The sequence below is a fragment of the Protopterus annectens genome, chromosome 6.part1, assembly GCF_019279795.1.
Source record: "Protopterus annectens isolate FY-2018-M chromosome 6.part1, PAN1.0, whole genome shotgun sequence".
In the NCBI taxonomy this organism is placed as follows: domain Eukaryota; kingdom Metazoa; phylum Chordata; order Ceratodontiformes; family Protopteridae; genus Protopterus; species Protopterus annectens.
The window spans coordinates 427,432,236-427,448,788 of NC_056738.1; positions in this window are offsets into that span (position 1 = coordinate 427,432,236).

Sequence of the window (16,553 nt, forward strand, 5' to 3'; positions counted from 1 at the left end):
ATAAGTTGAATCTTCGTTTTACCCTTTTAACTAAACAATAATCTCTTATATAGGATAAGAATAAAGATGACGTTGTATACCAGTTACTAGTACCAAAGTATTACAGAGTATTACTTATGAGACTTGCACATAGCCATGAACTTGGTGGACACATGGAAATTGCTGGACCAGTGTTAATATCTAGCAGTGGGTATCAGTATGTCGTGGTCATTATAGACTATGTCTCACAATTTCCAGAAGCTTGCACCATTGCATGAGGTTAATGCTAAGTGTATTGCTAGATAATTGGTGCTGTTATTCTCTTGAACAGATTATCCTAGATAAATATTTACTTAACAAGGTACACCCTTTATGTGGAGGGTAATTCAGCTGCAGTTATGCCATTGTTTTCTGATTAAACTGTTAGCTTATCATCCACAAGCTGATGGTTTAGCAGAAAGGTTCAATAAAACATTTAAAGCTCATATTAAGAAAAATAACTAAAGCAGGTGGTACGCACTTGGCTCAGCTGTTATCCTATTTGTTGTTTGCAGTAAGAGAGGAGGAGAGGAGTCACAAGCACCTGGGGGTATATAACATATGCACTTTTGTGCAGTAGGCGTTCAAGAGGTGTACTTGATATTAGTCTGAGAGTGTAGTGTTGCTCATAAAGCTCAGGAAATGCAGAAAAAAGTATATAGTAGTAGTGATGAATGTTGAGAATTCAAACCAGGAGACAAAGTGCTGGCACTTGTGCCATCAGCAAGAAACACATTTTTAGCTTAGAGGCAAGATCCATTTGAAATAGTGGAAAAAATAAATGAGATGGATTATAAAGTCAGGCAAACAAGTAAAAGGAATACAGAGCAAATATATCACTTATATGTACTAAAAGAATGGAAAGAAGCTGAATCTTCAGTAGTGAATTGTAGTCCTGTGGTAGGAAAGTGCAGTTAAGAAAAGAACCATTTGTACTGTTCAGATAAGTGAGTCATTATCTAGGATCAGGGTTGCCAGATTTGTAAAGGGACAGGTCAGGACCAAAGAATTTTTGATTGGTTCTTATGCTGGTATACGAGCCAATCAAAAAAATCACACAGCAGAGCCTCTTCTGTTCAATGCATTGAACAGAAGTGGCTCCGCTTTGCAATTTATAATTGGCCCGTATGATGGTATATGAGCCAATTAAAAATCACACAGCAGAGGCTGTTTTGCTGGGATTTTTAATTGTCAGTGCGGGACTCGGGATTGGGTTGCTGATCCCAGGACAGTCCCGCTCATATAGGGACGTCTGGCAACCCTAGGACACATAAACAAGTGGTGGAAGAGTTTCTAGACTGAAGTAAGGAATTATTTTCAGATCTGCTTGGGAGGACGGATCTGATGAAGCATAGTATAAGAAAACCTCCAGGAGTAAAAGTTTATTCAAATCTCTACAAAGGGCTTTTGAAGCACACAAAAGCAGTGCAAAAAGATACTGAATGCAGGCTTTAAGAAAAGTAAGTGTAAATGCCTTACAGAGTAAGAATTCTGACAATGAAGTTAATATTACCTTTGAACAGATCAGTGAAGAGTATACTTTTGAAATGCAATAATTTAGGTATAGCACTATGATTTTGGCTAAGATTTAATAATTTAGGCATAGCGCTATGATTTTGGCTAAGATTTAAACTTAACTCATCCTATATTTACTGATTTCTTCATAAAGTCTGACTTAAGTGGACAGACATTATTAAATAAAAAAATTAAGCCTATACAAAGATTCCCAATCGCTTACTATGTATAGTCTAGTATAAGAACTATTAAGAAAAAATAAGATAATGCTCCTCTTTCTGACCCACTGCTATGATTTTTAATTCTTAGTGGTTGATAGTGCTCCCTGTTTGAATGTCGGCAGTCAACATGCAGAGTGCCGAAAAGGCAAAAACAGACCGAATACACAAGAGAAGAAACAATCTCAAAAATCACTCTTCAACTTAAAACTTATTTATGTGGGGGAGGGAGCAAGACCCCCTGCAGCCCTCCCGAGAACTTACATATAACAACTCAGAGATTGCTGTACCTGTGATATATAACATTAAGTATCCTGTTTTTTGCTTATTTCTGAGTTATTTATAGCACTTTTATTGTCTGCATATACTTTGCTAGCTAGTTTCACTGTGTGTGAGGTATTAACTAGAAATTTTCTACAATTGTTAAGCATCTGGCTGGGTTTGTTTGTTCTGATTTCCTGCTAAGGAGTGTATCATTTAATTTGTTTGCAGTTAAAAGCATTCTCTAGAGTCTCCTCGATCCTTTATCTGTTTAAACATTTCTGTAGTTTTTTTTCTACCTAAGTAGTGTTGGTAGTGTAGCATTGTCCGTATTCAGGCTTGTGTTTTGGGCCTAGTTGTTTGTTAGTAGAGGCTGTGTGTCTGAGCACATGTTCCAGGCCATCATAGCATAGCCAAGGCCAGTATAGCATTTCAGTGAGAGTGAATTGTTTGTGGTCATTGGCTGACTGGGGTTGCCTGGACTACGGCTTGGAGTAAGCACCTCATTGGTTCTTTCAAGCTTTTTTTTAAAGTTGTTTCAGGTTTCAGCTTTGTTACTTAAGAAGTTAACTTGTGAGTGTTTCTGCCATTTCATACTGAGCTAATCAGAGGAAGTCGGAGGAAGGGCTCTGAGCCAACTAATCTGTGATATATAACATTAAGTATCCTGTTTTTTGCCTATTTCTGAGTTATGTATAGCACTTTTATTGTCTGCATATACTTTACTAGCTAGTTTCACTGTGTGTGTGAGGTATTAACTAGAAATTTTCTACAATTGTTAAGCATCTGGTTGGGTTTGTTTGTTCTGATTTCCTGCTAAGGAGTGTATCATATAACTTGTTTGCAGTTAAAAGCATTCTCTAGAGTCTCCTTGATCCTTTATCTGTTTAAACATTTCTGCAGTATTTTCTACCTAAGTAGTGTTGGTAGTGTAGCATTGTCCATAGTCAGGCTTGTGTTTTGGGCCTAGTTATTTGTTAGTAGAGGCTGTGTGTCTAAGCACATGTTCCAGGCCATCATAGCTTAGCCAAGGCCAGTATAGCATTTCAGTGAGAGTGAATTGTTTGTGGTCATTGGCTGACTGGGATTGCCTGGACTATGGCTTGGAGTAAGCACCTCATTGGTTCTTTACAGCTTTTTTTAAAGTTGTTTCGGGTTTCAACTTTGTTACTTAAGAAGTTAACTTGTGAGTGTTTCTGCCATTTCACATTGAGCTAATCGGAGGAAGGGCTCTGAGCCAACTAATCTGTGATATATAACATTAAGTATCCTGGTTTTTTTTTGCTTATTTCTGAGTTATTTATAGCACTTTTATTGTCTGCATATACTTTGCTAGCTAGTTTCACTGTGTGTGAGGTATTAACTAGAAATTTTCTACAATTGTTAAGCATCTGGTTGGGTTTGTTTGTTCTTATTTTTGTTTCCCAGCCTACCTTCCTATTGGTATCCTGTTTTTATACTTGGTGGCTTTGCAGTTGCCCATCCCTACTGTAAATTTTATCTGGGACACTCCTCCCAGTCTAGTGTCATTACCTCATTCTACCTAATCCATGGAGAACATTTGAGAAGGCCAACCCAGTTAGTTTCTGTTCCTCCTTTTTCCTTTCCACTTTACAAAAAAAAAAACATTTCTAAGCTTGTTTCCTACCTTTCCTGTAAGTCGTCTAGTCCAGATACAGATTTGCTGTATCCAGGACTGTTTGTAAGCTGCTGAGCCCCCAAGCCTTTCTGTGTTGGAGGGAAGCCTTCTAACTTAATTTTGTTTCTTAGAACTTGCTAGTTTTCTAGTTTCAGCACTCAAATCTGTTTCTTTGAGCTCAGCACTTGTTCAGAACTCATTGCAAGCACTAAATAAGCTACAAATTACTACAGCACTCAACTTTCCTCAGTTGTCTAGAGGAAAACAGTTTTTAGTACTTAATAAATAAGCACCTATCCAGGCATGTCTATGGATCAGCTCCCGATGTTTTCTCCTGTCTACCTGATGAATCTGGGCAACTTGGGGCAATGCAGCAATTGCCTCATGTATACAGACAACCCTCTCCTCCTACCACCCAACACTACAAACTATGAGAGATGCACTTATATAGCCAAACTGGAAGCAAAGCTCTCTTCACCCAAGACTGGACTAGACAGTCGAGGAGAAGGTAAACACTTGCACCACACCACACTCATCACATAGTCCTTCAAAACCTACACCACCAAAACACACACATAGAAACACAAAACACACACCTAAATTCATGGAGACTCTCAAAAAAAATCTACGCACGCAATAGGGACCTCCAAAGCAGAGACGCAAGCAACCTCCACCCCCCAACACAACCCAAATGACACATAGCCCACAAACTCAGTGTGCCACTCAACCACAGCCCATATGGCATAACAACGTACCCAGCACTCTAGTCATAGGTTACTGTGTAGTCAGGCACATTGATATTCCACTCACCAGGCTAAACAAGGAGAAAGTTACTGTCAGCTGCCTGTCAGGTGCCAGGATCTGCCACATAACGCATGCACTCAGGTCGCTCCACAACAAGTACAAATATGACTCTGTCATTGTCCATGTTGGTGTGAATGACCTGAGACGTACCTCCCTGGACTACATGAAAGGAGACATGGAGGAGCTGTCCGATCTTGTAGCCCAGGCAGGTATGAGCCTAGCCCTGAGTAGCATCTTGCCATCACCCAGAATGATACCACAGTACAAGGAAAAATGATTGACTTCAACAATTGGCTAAGGTTCTGGTGTCATTCTAAGGGGATCCAGTATCTGTCTGCCTGGGATGACATGATCGACAAGCCACGATGCTTTACCAGAGATGGCCTGCACCTGTCGCACTTGGGTTTCCGGATACTGGCTAAGGCTCTTGCCACCGCTATAGTGCCTTTTTTAGGCAAGATTCAAATGACAAATTCACCACCATAACAGGTACAAGCAAGCAAAATCTGAGGGCAATGCTACTTAAAATTAGAAGTCTAAACACTCAAAATGTACTCACTCAAGGCACTCCTTAAAATGGAGAACATCGACATCTGTGCAGTGACAGAGACCTGGTTCAAGGCTCCAGAGAGCACCCCTGCATTACCAGGCTATAATTCATACCACACCTTTCAGCCTCCTAACCTGGACTGAAGCACTAAAGGCAAAGGTGTGTCCATATTCATTAAGGATATCCACACCTCCAGGCTAGTTGCTCAGCATAATGCATCTGAGATTATCCAAGTGCAACTAACTCTGGGCAAGACCGCAATCCAAATTGTAGCTTGCTACGGATCCCCCACCATGCCCCAGGATTCCCACTCCTCATTTCTTGATACACTGGAAAATATTAGGGTACAACCTAACACCCTAATAATGGGCGATTTCAACTACCCCACCATTAACTGGGAAAACTACTCATGTACCAACACTTGTGCTCAATGTTTTCTGGAATTCATAAATTCCAATGCCTTGGATCAACTTAGCCACACCCCCACCAGGGGCAGCAATATCCTAGACCTGGTCATTACCAACATGGACAACTGGTGTTCCACACCAGAGGTCAGTTCCTCGTTGGTCAGATCTGACCACAAGCAAATCACCCTAGACATCCACATCCCACCCCCATTAGGGAAACCACCATAAAAAATTTCTCCAAAGCCAACTTCACGCTTCTTAAGACAGAAGTGGCAAACTTCACGACACCCATGCTGATGGACAATAGAGGTACGACTGCTGAATCTTATACAATTGCACTTTATAAGCATTTACACGAGTGCATGGATCATGCAATCCCTAGCAGAACCAAGATCCTATCCTCCAAAAAAGGAAGCCAATCTGGTGGTCCCCTGCCATAAATAAACTCTACAACAGAAGAAAGAAACTGTTGCAAAAAAAAGAGTAAAATCCCACGATTGGAGGAACTCCGTGGTCAGCCTCAGTAAGAAGCTGAGATCCCTCATAAAATCCTCCAAAGTTAGTTACGAAAAAAAAATCGCCACTGATTCTAAAGACAGCCACAAAGCATTCTATAGCTATGTCAAGAATCTTAATGGCAACACTCAGATCTGCTCTGAGTTACAGCACAATGGCACAAATATACAGAACCAACTGATATTGCCAACATCCTCGCAGATAGGTTCAGTGCTAATTTTACCCCTCTCTCATCCCCTAAAGGGCCCATCTTTATACCGGAAGAATGCAAAGTTCCTCTAATCACGGCTGCACAGGTAAAAAACACACTCTCCAAAGTCAAGAACACAGCATCCATGGGACCTGACAACATCCCAAGCTGCATTCTACATGAACTACGGAATGAACTGGCACCCCACCTAAGTACTATGTTCAATCATAGCCTCACCTCAGGCTTTGTGCCCACTGAATGGCGCACAGCAACGGTTATCCCACTCCACAAAGGGGGAGCCACCACGGACCCCAGGAACTACCGCCCCATTAGCCTGAAGAGCCTGGTCTGCTAGGCTATGGAACATATCATCATGGAACTTATAAAGAATGACATTGGTAATCTCCAAACTCTGGACCCTACCCAGTTCGGGTTTCTAAAAGGCAGATCATGTCTCCTAAATCTGATAGACTTCTTTGAAGCGGTCACCAAAGCCGTAGATGAGGGTAAGGTGGTTCACACAGCGTACCTAGATCTCGCCAAGGCTTTCAACACTATCCCTTCACTGCCTCCCTCAAGAATTGAAACTATCATTTCACAGGTCAGGAAAATTATCTGCAGTACCAAGATTTCAGCCGCTTGGTCCGTCAAGCTCTAGGGTCTATGTTAGTGGCAATAACACTAGTACCTTTAGCCAGATTTTACATGAGTATTCTGCAGTGGATGATGGTCAGTACTTTACCAACCCATGTCAACTCTGATACGAAGCACTCTGATGTGCAAAACAGATCTCAGGTGATGGATTCAGTCAGATCATGTTCTACAAGGCCATCTCTTCATTCCCCCCTCAGCCCAAGACTATATTCACCATGGACGTTTCCCAGTTGGGGTGTGGTGGGGCATTTTCTGGAGGAAAACAGTCCAGGGCACTTGGTCCCCCAAAGAGGCCAACTTGCATATCAGTGTCCTGGAGATGACAGCAGTGCTTTTAGAATTGGAGGCCTTTCAAGACGCTCTCCCTTTGGGGACAACTGCAATTCAAACAGACAGTATATCAACAGTTTGGTACATCAGCAAACAAGGAAGGACCAGATCTTATCCCTTGTGTCGAGAAGCACTCAGAGTGTGGCAGTGGGTGATCTCATCCAACCACTTTCTCATAGCAATGCACATTGAGGGGAAGTCCAATGTGATATCAGACAAACTGAGCAGGTGTATTCTTCTACCTCACGAGTAGTCTCTCAACAAGAACATGATGAAAATGATTTTTCTTCCATGGGGCCAGCCTTGCAGTAATCTTTTTCCTTCTCTCCTAAACAACAAATGCAGCAGCTACTTTGCCTTAACCCCCCCCCCCAGAGGGGGGAATCACTGAGGGATGCTCTACTTTATGATTGGTCCCCTGTTCAATTGTATGCCTATCCACCAATCCCACTAATTCTGAAATTCCTACAGAAAGCTGCCATGTTGAAGAGCAAAGTCATTCTCATTGCACCTTACCGGCATCAACAAATTTGTTTTCCCTTCCTTTGGCCTCTCTTACTTCACCAACTTTGAATTCTGGATCCACTTCCAGACCTCCTGTGTCACCCAACAGGCATGATCCATCCAGACATACCAACCCTCAGGCAGTCAAATTTCATTAATAGCCAGATAACCCATGCTTTGTTCCCCAGTCCGACATGTACTTTTATCTTCCCACAAATCTTCTACACATAAGCTTTATTCCAGTAAATGGAAAAGGTTTCTTTACTGGGCACATCAAAATAATGTTGATCCATTTTCAGCTCCGATACATAACATTCTTGAATTTTTAGACCTACTTTTTAAAGAAATAGCTAGTTCTTCTACAGTAATGGCTCAGTTAGCAGCAAGAACTTGTAAGCACTAAATAACATACTAATTGCTACAGCACTCAACCTTCCTCATTAACTAGAGGAAAACAGTTTTAGTACTTACTTTCCTCATTTGCTTAGAGAAAAACAGCTCTTGTACTCACTTTCCTCACTTATCTAGAGAAAAATATTTTTTTATTCAGGCATGTCCAAGGGTCAGCTCCCAGTGTTCTCTCTTGTCTATCTGATGAATCTGGGTATCTTGGGGCAATGTAGAAATTGCCTCATGTACACAGACAACCCTCTCCTCCTACCACCCAACACTACAACCTGTGAGAGATGCACTTATCTAGCCAAACTGGAGGTAAAGCTCTCTCCAATCCAGACTAAACTTGACAGTCAAGAGGAGAAGGTAAACACTTGCACCACACCACACTCATCACATAGTCTCACTAAATCTATACCACCAAAATCCACACATAGAAACACAAAAACATTCACGGAGGCTCTCAATAATAATCTGCTCAAGCAACAGAGACCTCCAAAGCAGAAATGCAAGAAACCTCCACCCCACCCCAACACAACCCAAATGACACATAGCACGCAGTCTCAGTGTGCCACTCAACCACAGCCAATAAGGCAAAACAATGTACCCAACACACTAGTCATAGGTGACTCTATAGTGAGGCACACTGATGTCCCACTCACTAGGCTAAACAAGGAGAAGGTTACTGTCAGCTGCCTGTCGGGTGCCAGGATCCGCCACATAACCCATGCATTCATGTCAGTCCACAACAAGTACAGATATGACTCTACCATTGTCCATGTTGGTGTGAATGACCTAAGACGCACCTCCCTTGACTACATGAAAAGAGACATGGAAGAGCCCTCCGATCTTGTAGCCCAGGCAGGTATGACCCTAGCCCTGAGTAGCATTCTGCCATCATCCAGAATGATGCAGCAGTACAAGGACAAAATGATTGACTTCAACAATTGACTAAGCTTCTGGTGCCATTCTAAAGGGATCCAGTATCTGCCAGCCTGTGATGACATGGTTGACAGACCACGATGCTTTGCCAGAGATGGCTTGCACCTGTCACCCCTAGGATTCCGGATACTGGCTAAGGTTCTTGCCGCCCCTATAGTGCCTTTTTTAGGCAACATTCAAATGACAAATTCACCACCGTAACAGGAACAGGCAAGCAAAAACTGAGGGTGATGCTACTCAATGCTAGAAGTCTAAATCTCAAAATGCACTCACTCGAGGCACTCCTTAAAATGGAGAACATCGATATCTGTGCAGTGACTGAGACCTGGTTCAAGGCTCCATAGAGCACCCCTGCACTACCAGGCTATAACTCATACCACACTTTTCGGCCATGTAACCTGGACCGGAAACATCAAAGGCGGAGGTGTGTCCATATTCATTAAGGATATACACACCTCCAGGCTAGTTGCTCAGCATAATGCAGCCGAGGTTATCCAAGTGCAACTAACTGTGGGCAAAACTCCAATCCAAATTGTAGCTTGCTACAGATCACCCACCATGCCCCAGGATTCCCACTCCTCTTTTCTTGATGTACTGGAAAATATTAGGGTTCAACCAAACACCCTAATAATGGGCGATTTCAACTACCCCACCATTAACTGGGAAAACTACTCATGTACCAACTCCTTCACTCAACACTTTCTGGAATTTATAAACTCCAATGCCCTGGATCAACTTATCCACACCCCCACCAGGGGCAATAATATCCTAGATCTAGTCATTACCAACATGAGTGATCGGTGTTCAACACCTGAAGTCAACACCTCATTGGTCCGATCTGACCATAAGCTAATTACCCTAGATATGCACATCCTGCCCCCACCCCCCATTAAGGAAACCACAGTAAAAAATTTCTCCAAAGCCAACTTCATGCTTCTTAAGACAGAAGTGGTGAACTTCATGACACCCATGCAAATGGACAATACAGTTACGACTGCTGAATCCTACACAATTGCACTTTATAAGCACTTACATGAGTGCATGGGTCGTGCTATCCCAAACAAAACCAAGACGCTGTCCTCCAAAAAAAGGAAGCCAATCTCGTGGTCCCCTGCCATAAACAAACTGTACAACAGAAGGAAGAAACTGTTGCAAAAGAGAGTAAAATCCCATGAGTGGAGGAGCTCCCCGGTCAGCCTCAGTAACAAGCTGTGATCCCTGATAAAATCCTCCAAAGCTAGTTACGAAAACAAAATCGCCACTGATTCTAAAGACAACCACAAAGCATTCTATAGCTATGTCAAGAATCTCAATGGCAACACTCAGATCTGCTCTGAGTTACAGCACAATGACACTAAATATACAGACCCAACAGATATTGCCAACATCCTGGCAGATAGGTTCAGTGCTAACTTTACCCCCCTCTCACCCCTAAAGAGCCCATCTCTATACCAGAAGAATGCAAAGTTCCTGTAATCTTGGCTGCAGAGGTAAAAACCACACTCTCCAAAGCCAGGAACACAGCATCCATGGGACCAGACAACATCCCAGGCTGCGTTCTACATGAACTACAGAACGAACTGGCACCCCACCTAAGTACCATGTTCAATCATAGCCTCACCTCAGGCTTTGTGCCTGCTGAATGGCGCACAGAGACGGTTATCTCACTGCACAAGGAGGGAGCCACCACGGACCCCGGGAACTACCGCCCCATTAGCCTGACAAGCCTGGTCTGCAAGGCCATGGAACGTATCATCATGGAACTTATAAACAAAGACATTGGTAACCTCCAAACTCTGGACCCCACCCAGTTCAGGTTTGTAAAAGGCAGATCTTGCCAAGGCTTTCGACACCATCCCTCACTCTGGAATTATAGATAAACTCACTAAACTAGGTATAAATCCCTATGTCACAAGATGGGTTGTCAACTGGCTCACTGACAGAACCCACACTGTGAAAGTAGCAGACTCCAAATCTGACTTCAGACCAGTGACAAGTGGAGTACCACAGGGTTCAGTCCTGGGTCCTCTCCTGTTTGGTATCTACTTCTCTGAAGTACAGGCTAACACAGAAGGTCTTTGGCTAACGAAGTTCACAGATGACTGCAAACTAGGAGCCATAATTGAAACTCCTAACAATGTGGACATCCTACAAAAGGGTCTCACTGAGACAGATGCCTGGTGTCAAAGCCATGGCCTCAAGCTCAGTGCCAATAAGTGCATTGTCATCCCCTTTGGTAAAAACTCTGTACCCATGAACTACAACATAGGTGGTAGTATACTTAACACCAAAAGTGTGATAAGAGACCTTGGGACACAGATGGACAGTAGTCTCTCCTTTGATAATCACATCGCCACAGTAGTCAGGAAATCCTTCTACGTGGCACACCTCATCACTCATCCAGAAAAAAAGAGGTCATTGTTCCCCTCTACTCATCACTCATTAGACCCATTATAGAGTACAACGCCCCTTTTGGTATGTACCTCACAAGACATCAACAACAACTGGAAAGGCCGCAGAAATACCTCACAGAGGATTACCGGCCTCAAACAGATGCCCTATGCAGACAGTCTCAAAAAACTCCAGCTTTACTCCGTCGCATATCGCCTACTCAGAGGTGATCTCTGCCTAACATACAAAGTTATGTCAAACCCAGAGCTGTTGGACATGCTCCACTTAAAGAAATCCCAATCCCTCCGAGCTACACACTCTAGGGACCTAAACCTTGTCACCACAATAAACAGAACATGCCTTAGGGATAAATTCTTGTCCCAGAGATTTCCCATACTCTGGAATAAACTGCCTATCTATATCAAACAAAGCTCTTCATTAGCACTCTTCAAGAAAAATCTTGATGATTGGATGGGAAATATGAAATTCACCCTGGGGATCACCTCTGTGGTGCTGCTCAACAGTGGCACAGGAAAATAATTTTCTTGGGTGGCAAAAGCCAGGGTACCTTTTTGGCTGGGCTTGTATAGACCCCAAGGCCGATAGCCTAATACCTACCTATGAACCAGTATCAAAATTTCACATTGGATTTGATGGTTCCTCTGTTGTCTCTCATAGGCTCTGCAAATCCTTTTTGCGAGGCAGTCTTCTCTTAAGACCTTCTTTTAAAGACCATACTCCCTCATAGGACTTAAATCTGGTACTACTGGTGCTAATTCATCCTCTCCTTCGAACCATCAGCTAAGTGAGATCTTAAATATCTTTCTTGGAAGACAGCATTTCTAATAGCCATTACTTCTGCCAGAAAAATTTCAGAGATTCAAGCTTTGTCTTCAGAACCTCCATATTTGATCTTTAACAAGTATAGAGTTACACTGCGAACCAGTACATCCTTTCTTCCCAAGGTGGTGTCAGAATCTAATATCAATCAGTCCATTAATTTGCCAATATTCTTTCCTAAAAAAAGGTGAGTACATGTTACATTTATTAGATATTCACAGAGAATTACGTTTTAACCTCCATAGAACAAAAGACATAAGAAAAACTGACCAATTGTTTGTTTCATTAGTAAAATTGGAAAAGCTGGTTGCCAAAGTAACCTTAGCCAAATGACTGACTGACTGACTGTATTTCATTTATTTATAGCAAATTGGGTATTACTTTACCAAAACTGTTACTGGCTTATTCAACTAGATCCATGGCAACTTTCTCAGTTTTCCAATCTAGAGAGTCCATGGATGATATATGTGCTGCAGCAACTTGGACTACTCTCCATGCATGTGTTACTCATTACAAATTGGATCTGGTACAGTAGTGCTCAGGAATATCCTTCCTTGAGTCTACCTTGGATCTTAGGTAGTTGGGGACTGTGTCCCATTAGTTGAGGATAGAATGAAAATTGACAACATCAGGTAAAGAAGTTATGTGCTCACCATAACATTCCATCTGTGTTGTCCATTTTCATTCTTCCTCAGCTCCCTACCCACCAACCCCCATCCTTTGAAGACTTCTGGAAAAGTAAGTGTTCAGAGGATATTGCTATCCTTTATTGGTCTCCAGATATAGTCATCTCCTAATTTGACTGCATGTGAGTTATTCACTCCATTTTCTTCGTATGCACTGCAGACTTGTCTTTCTAGTAAAAATCAGCAAACAAAATCTGAGGTATTTGGAGTTGGTGCATTATGGGTATGGGAGAAGCTCAAGAGTTTTTGGTTGCCACTAGCTTTAGCAACAGCCGAGTCAGATCCCAAGGATCAGATCCAAACCCATTAGTTGAGGAAGAATGAAAATGCACAACAGAGATGGAACATTATGATGAGTACATGACTTATTTTTTTGTTTATTTTATTTTGCTTCTGTTTACTGGGTTTGACCAAGTGAGTTTAGTTAAGAACACATTTTCAGTAGAAAACTGGAGAGAAAAGCTCAAACAAATTGTATTTTTAAACAGACATTCAGTAATATTCATTAATATTCATGATTAGACACTAAGTAAAATACATTAACAATTACAGATACACTTGCTAATTAGATTACACTGATATGAAATAAAGGCAAGTATTACAGTATAACCGTTGTGCAGTAGTAGATGTTGAACACTGGACATTTAAGGAGATGCATCAGTGGCTTTGTCAAATAGATAATATATTTTGTGTGTCATTAGTGATTAGAATGTCAAAGAAATGAAAAGTGAGGGAATGAGCTAGACAATCAGAAGATGCCAGTGCTGTAGCCAAGAGGTGGAGTATTAAGCAGGTTAATAGATAATTATATATATTGCTATCATAAGGTTTATAATAGACGTATAGAGCTGGAGTGATGTGCAGTGGCACAGAACTGTGTACCTGGTTTGATAATAAGGCAAGCTGAACATTACAGTGGCATTTATCCTGGAGATTTACAGCTGCAGATCCATTAATCTGAAAGATGAAATTTTAGTAGTGTTTTAAATGAGTTCTCATTCTGAATGCATTTTAGCAGCATGGGATGTGGTTCTATATTTTAGCTCATCTATTTGAATACAGAGAGTCAACTGCAGTATTAGATGATTTGGTTATAGTGATTAGTGTTTTAGTGGGGGAGTAGTGATGTATTAAGTTGTTAAGGGTTGGGCAGTTTTCTGGCTTATAGAGAAGTGTGTGTGTTGTAGTTAGTGGAGAAAGAGCTAGGTGATGTAGCTTTAACCTGTTTAATTTTTTGAGTGCTAGGCAATGGTGTGTTCTGTTATAGTTTATAGCAAATTTGTCTCATTTATTATAACATTGCTCAAATTTGAATAGATGTGAGACTTCATGGTTAGTGAAGATTGGGGCAGCATAGTGGAGAGATGGCAGTAAGAAAGTGAAAGCTATATATGACAGTGGGATATGTTTTTATTCTCTATAATTTACCTAGTTTTTGATGATTTTTTTCACTTTGTGTGATACATGGTGGTCAAATTTCAACTGGTCATTTATAGTAACAGCTAATAATTTTGTGTTATTTACTTGTGTCATGGTGATGTTGCCAGAGGCAATAATGAATAGTCTTGTTTTGAAAGGGATGTTTTTTTTTAAGGTTTAGAAGTAGTTGTAAATTATGTGTCCATGTTTCAATCAATAAGAAGGATCCTTGTGTAAGGTCTTGGAGTTTAGAGAGCTTTAGCAGAGCAGATTTGGGTGAATTCATCAGTGTATTGAAGTAGGGTAGCATTTCTTTGTAGCACTGTAGAGCTCATTGATGAATATGTTGAAATGTGTGGGGCCTAGTGCAGATCCTTGAGGACACCAGTAGTTACTGGCAAGAAGGTGGAAAAATCTTTTTTTTTTCCTTTGTTTGTTTCATTTTATTGCCTGTGTTCTGTTTGAGAGGTAGCTGTGGAACCATTGCAGTGAAGAGTTTCTGGTGAGAGACAATTGTCAAAAGCCTTTGGTAAGTCTAAGAAGATGGAGACTAGGCTTCCAGCATTTCTATGAGTGTTGACAAAATTAACAAAATTCAAAAAAGCATTAGTTGTAATTAGGATGTAAACCATGTTAGATTGAAGATAGATGCTGGTTATGCATTATATACTTGAGAAATTGAGTCTGAATACATTTTCTAATATTTTTGATAGGAGAAAATGATAATTGGCCTATAGCTTGAAAGATGCATGTTGATTCCACCTTATGCGATAGAATGAATATTTTTTTCCATAACCAGGGGGCTTTGTTTTCAGATATGGATATATTTATTAGAATTCAGAGTAGGTATTTAACAGCCTCAGCTTTAATTTTAAGACATTCATCAGGTGGATTGTCAGGGACAGTTTTAGTAGGATTTAATTTTTGAGGTATTTTTTGATAGAATCTGTGGGAACTGGGTGGAAGGAGAAATACTGAAGGAGGTCACTTGTTGAACTACATCAAGAGCTTGATTAGTCACCTAGTTGGTTAAAGACAGAAATGCCTGGATAAAAAGGATGTCTATATCACTTATTAGTTTCTGTGTGTTTGGTCTTGGCTGCATAGCCTGTCCTGGATTTAATTAACTGAGGCCCAGAATACTTTTGATTGGTTGAATAATAGGTTTTCTCATCTTTGGTGATAAGTTGTTAGGTTTCTTAGTTGTCTGTATGCTAGTGAAATAGGAGCTTTTTTATTTATTTGTTTTTTTTTTTTACCAGACCTTCCAAGATTTGTCTCTGTTTTCATTTGTTGTTTAGTTATTAAGGATATCCATGGACCCTGGTTGGCTTTGACTGTTTTTGTTCTGAGAAAGGGCTAGTTTAAAAACACATAGGAAGATTTTGTTGAAGTAAGAGATAGCATTAGTATAGGGAGAATCCTTAGTGACTCCCATTTAAGGAGATGTAGTGTTTTAATAAAAGTGTCTTCGTGAAAGTGCTATATTTTCTTAGCAGGTTGTAATGATGCATTTTGTGGCTGTTGCTTTGGTGCTTTATGATGTAGACTGGTAAGCGTCCTTTTAGGCTGTCTGACAGAGCTACATGGGATGAAATTTTATTTGGAGAAGGGTGTTAAGATCTAATCGAGAATTGATTGTGCTGGCTGTGGCTTTGTCATATCTTGTTGGTGTGGTTATAAGTTAGGTGAACTTGTACAGATGTATTCATTGGACTTTGTGATTATATAGTTTGCCTAGTTTGCCAGACTATATTAACATCATCCAGTATTAGGGTTTCATGTAGGATTTTTGAGGAGGCACAACAGAGGATATCTTTCAGTGTCTTATCTTTTTTACCTTGGGGTGTGTGTACTTTAAAATCGCGAATTGCCAAATACCCAAATTTCACAATATCAAGACCAGAATGCCAAATGTTGAATATCCTGAAAGTTTAAAACACCGACACACAAAATATCGAAAATCAAAAAGCAAACCAACATTCCATCCCTCCACCAATACAAAACACACCAACAACTCAAAACACTTCAATATTTCCTTTTCTACATTTAAGGGGGGGCAAGCCCCCCTGCACCCCCCCACACCCCTGCTAATTAAATACATCAACTCTGAGATTGCACTACACTGAAGAGAACAGTAAATATACCGTTTCTGTACAGCTGTACAACCTGTACACATTCCTTCACTTTAGCATTTAGTACAAAAATATATTTTCAGCTGAACAGTCCATTGCAAAGTGTAAACTCACCTTTCAATTAAAACAACTACAATTTCT